This window comes from Triticum dicoccoides, chromosome 7B, assembly GCF_002162155.2.
Source record: "Triticum dicoccoides isolate Atlit2015 ecotype Zavitan chromosome 7B, WEW_v2.0, whole genome shotgun sequence".
Taxonomy (NCBI): Eukaryota; Viridiplantae; Streptophyta; class Magnoliopsida; order Poales; family Poaceae; genus Triticum; species Triticum dicoccoides.
This window is the reverse complement of record NC_041393.1, coordinates 28,546,900-28,551,872: the sequence shown is the minus strand read 5'-3', so window position 1 is coordinate 28,551,872 and position 4,973 is coordinate 28,546,900.

Genomic DNA, 4,973 nt, shown 5'->3' with positions numbered 1-4,973 from the left:
ATTGAATTAATATAACTAGTTTATTTTTAGTAAATGCTTAGTTGAACTAGTTGAATTAATATAACTAGTTTATTTTTAGTAAATGTTTAGTTGAACTAGTTGAATTAATATATAAACTAGTTTTATTTTTAGTAAATGCTTAGTTAAACTAATTGAATTAATATAACTAGTTTATTTTTAATAATTGTTTAGTTGAACTAGTTGAATTAATATATAGAACTAGTTTATTTTTAGTAAATACTTAGTTGAACTAATTGAATTAATATAACTAGTTTATTTTTAGTAAATGCTTAGTTGAATTAATAGAAGTAGTTGAATTATTTGAATTAATAAGTGTTTAATGTTTCGCCTAATATGAACATAGGAAATATCGTCTGACGACGAAAAAAATTTCATTATGTGCGAATATTGTGAAGACCAGCGCGGCCAGTGCGACAGAAACTTCCTTGTTGATGGTAGGCTTTTCAGCATCAAGCTGGATGAGACCTTCGAATTCAATACAGTAAATCACAACGACAAGTCTGTTTTCGTAATTAAGCATGACTTATATATGCTTCATTTGCCTGACTTATAATTTTTTATTTTCACTATTCTACTAGCGCATCCCCTGCCATGCAAGAATTTTTGTCTTGGATAAGATAAGTTTCAAAGATATGGAAACTATGGAGGTAAAGAGAATTTACTTGAAAATTGAGCATGATGGTTATACTTTCAACGTCAAAGTATACAATGCACACACGTACACTTATTTTGAATGCAAAACTTGGCAAGCACTATGCAAGGCTTATGCATTTGATCCTGGTATGGTTATCACCTTTGATATTCGTCCGGAAGATGATATTGAAGGTAATAGAGACATATGGGTCGATGTGCAGACGCCTCCAGTTCTACCATTATGTGAGTTCTTCTCAAATATATTTTTGTCTTTGATATTGCTTATTCAAAAATAATTGACAACTAACTTTTATTGACAACTTATCTCCATTCAACCAAACATGTCCGGCGCTTGGTAGACAGGACCTAGTACTGTCCCGGAGCTGAACTAAACTGCGAGGAGATAAGTCATTATGTTTCATGGCTTGAGGATCTTCATACTGTCAAGACAAATTTTCTTTCTGCACTTAGAAATGTTAGTACTCAAAACGTGCGACCAATAGTGATGGTATTGAACTACGGTCACATCTATTTAGGAATGATGGTAAGATATTTACTATTTGTCCTCAGTGCATATTTTGCATACATAATTTTTTTGCTAAACTTTCATTGCTAATTAAGTATATTAATTAAGTACTATACGATGTTCTTCAACAGGGACTCCCGATGACAGTTGTGCCTCAGGGGATCGAGACTAAAGGTCGCATGTCAATTGTTAGCTTACGGCCAAGATATCCTGCATTGCACATGAATGCATTCAGGATTTTGTAGAAGCGATGAATGCTTAATAGTGAAAGATTGGAGGAAAATTGTTAACGATCGCAGAGAAGTACTAGGGGGCAACAATGAGAAGCGCAGCCCACGATTAGGAGACAGGTTCATCTGCATGCTCCAGTATGATCAATCAGGAGAGCTATACATGTTCTATGCTATTTTACCAGAGAGAAAGTAGCTAGCAGGAGTGATTTAGCTAGTTCATGCTGCTCTTAGTACTTGTCCTTTCATGTCTGTGTTCTTCGTTCTAAACTTAAGTAATTTGTTTTTGTGGTGTTATATATGAACGCTTATAATATCATGACAATCATGTTGAACTCGATGATATTTTTGCTTCTAGTACAAGTGAATGTTTCTTTTTTAAGTTAGTAGTGCTGGTGGTGATTAGATAGCTAGCGGTAATACATGACTATGATGATTAATATGATGATGATGATGAGTTATTATATCATTTAATGAAAGAAACCGCAGATTAGTTTCAGCTGGATGGATCCTACCTAAGTGATCAAGTATATGCCATATCCGTATATATTATACTTGATCAAGTATAATATGAATATGGCATATACTTGATCACTTAGCTAGCTAGTAGCTAGATATCCAATGCATCCAGTTGAAACTAATCCGCGGTACTTTCACCTAATAATTTAACAACTCATTATAATGTAAAACAATCACTAAATTAAATTGAAAACACAAAGTTAAAGAAAAATTAAAAAAAACACCAAAACATTTAGTACCGGTTGGTGTTACCAACCGGTACTAATGCCCTACACGCACCCTGGCCTGGCTCGTGCCACGTGGTGGCACTTTAGCGCCGGTTCGTGACAAACCGGTACTAAAAGGGGGGGGGACTTTTAGTCCCCACTCTTTAGTGCCGGTTGGCGAACCGGCACTAAAGGCCGTCATGAACCGGCACTAAAGGCCGGTTCTGTACCAGGGAAAGCAAAGAGACATCCACCTCCGGAGGAGAAGGTAGATCCGGTGAAAGCAAAGCGCACTCTCGATGCCCCGAAGAAACCGGCAAAGTCTCCGCTGAGAACCAACTATGAGCGCATTACTGAACAGACATATCTCCAAGCGGAGCGGTCGGGAAGTAATGTCAGACATCAAAGGTCAAGAGAACGAGCAGCTGCGAAAAAATTGATCAGAAAAGGGCCATAATGGCACTAAAGTTTCCTTTTTGTAGTGATGGTTGGTATAAAACAATCAACTAGAGGGTGAAAGCTCACCCCACCATCCCTGACTTGGGCCTGGAGGTGCTCCATCAGCTCCTTATTCTTCGCATCAAACATGAAGCCAACGGTAGCAACAACAAACATATCTTGCACTACACATGGGCTTTATAGACTACGGATATGTGCATGTAGCAAAGATAATGCATATCACATCTAAAATGGAAAGAAGCTAACACGTGAGGTCCCAACAAGACTCAAACAGTTCGGTTAATCATAAGTCCTCGTAGTGATACATACTATTGTGGCAAGAACATTTACCTGGTTGGGTACGTTGATGGTTTCTTCCTCCATGTTGCTTGCTTGGTTACTCACTTTTTAATACCCAGTCCCTTCGACTCATTCTTTCAAGCAAGCTCAGCAAAGAAACCAAGTAAGGTATGTCGTTAGTCATAGTGAGCTGTTCCGACGAGCACAAGTGTGGTGTCGAAGCCAACTCTCTCCGTGTCAAAAATGTGAGGATATACATGTCCAGAGGCGGTTGCCCCTTTGTTCGTACACCGCAACCTTCCATTGGCTGAAACTAGCAACACGTGGCATTTCCTATTTAGAGCTGCAGGCGCCGGTTATAGCTGTTTCCGCAAACCGGCGCCTGCAGCGACGCTAGCTGGGCTCGGCCCAATAACCAGTTCTTCCCCCTGTTTTGAAACTCAAAACTGGAAATCGAAGGAAATTGCGCTTAGTCAGGAATCGAACCAAAGACCTCCCCGTCAATAGCCGACTCGACGGACCACTACGCCAACGCCTGATTAATGAATCAGAACCTCCTTTTCGTCTTTTAATACATACAGGAAATTTCCTCTATGTTTTCCTTTCCTTTTTGTTTTTTGTTTTCTTTTTTTCTTAAATGCGCGAAATGTTTACAAATAGACGATATTTTATTTTTCTAATTCGTGAACTTTTTTGTTAAATCTGATGAACTTTTTTCCAAATCTGATGAACTTTTTTCAAATTCGATGAACTCTTTTTCCAAACTCGATGAACAATTTTCTAAATTTGATGAACTCTTTTCAAATTCAATGAACTTTTTTCAAATCGGATGAACTTTTTCCAAATTCGATGAACTTTTTTCCAAATCCGATGAACTTTTTTCAAATTTGATGAACTTTTTTTTTCCAAATACTATGAACTTTTTTCAAATATGATGAACATTTTTCCAAATCCGATGAACTTTTTTCAAATTCAATGAACTCTTTTTCAAACTCGATGAACTATTTTCCAAATTGGATGCATTTTTTCAAATTTGATAAACTTTTTTCAAATCCGATGAACTTTTTTCCAAATCCGATGAACTTTTTTCAAATCGGATGAACTTTTCTAGAAAAATTAGTAACTTTTTTTCAATTTCGATGAATGTTTTTCAAATTCGATGAACTATTTTCAAGTTTGATGAACATTAAATGAAAATCCATTAACTTTTTTTCAATTTTGATGAACGTTTTTAAAAACCAATAAAAGTTTTTCAAATTTAATGAACCTTATTTTGTAATACGTGATCATGTTTTCAAATAATTAGAAAATAAAACACTACAGTGTAGTGCGTAATAAATTGGGCGTCTTGTTTCCATTCTTTAAAAACATCGCGCTGTGAATATTCACAAGCAGGAAGCTGGTCCAGTGGTTAGCGTCTTCTTATAGAAGCGCTAGGTCGCGAGTACGATTCCCAGACGAGAGTTATTTTTGGCGATCTTTTTCCGCATTGCGTCTGGCATGATCGTGGGCCGGCCCATCCAGCGGCTGTTGCAGGCGCCAGTTCTCTTCTGCGGTGCTGAAGGCGCTCAATAGGGTGTGTTTGGTAGCATGCATGGAGAGTGTATAGGCCCAAAAGTTCCCTATCCGACCCACTTTTCTTTGTTTGGTAGAGTGTATGGGCTCCCTTGAGCATAGTCGAACCGATGCAAAAAAGGCCCTCAGCATAGCTGAGTCGAAGCACCCCACACAGGCCTGCCGGGTCGAGCGAGGCTGAGAGCGCACAGGCAAAAATTCTCCCCCCGACCCACTTTCCTCAAACGACCACCCCTCGCCCTGCCCTCGCGCGACCCCCTCCCCCCTTCCCTCGCGCGAGCCCTCCTGACGTAGCCGCCAGCGACCGCCCGCTAGCTACCCTGCCGCCGGTCCGCTTCCTTCTTCAACCTCTCGGCCGCCCTGCTGAAGGTGTCTACCTCGCCGCCGATCCGCCCCCGCGCCTGGCCGGGCCTCCACTCGCCGCCGACCCGCCCCTGCGCCTGGCCGGGCCTCCACTCGCCGCCGACCCGCCCCTGCTCCTGGGCGGCCTCAACTCGCCGCCACCGCCGGAGTAGACCCTGACAC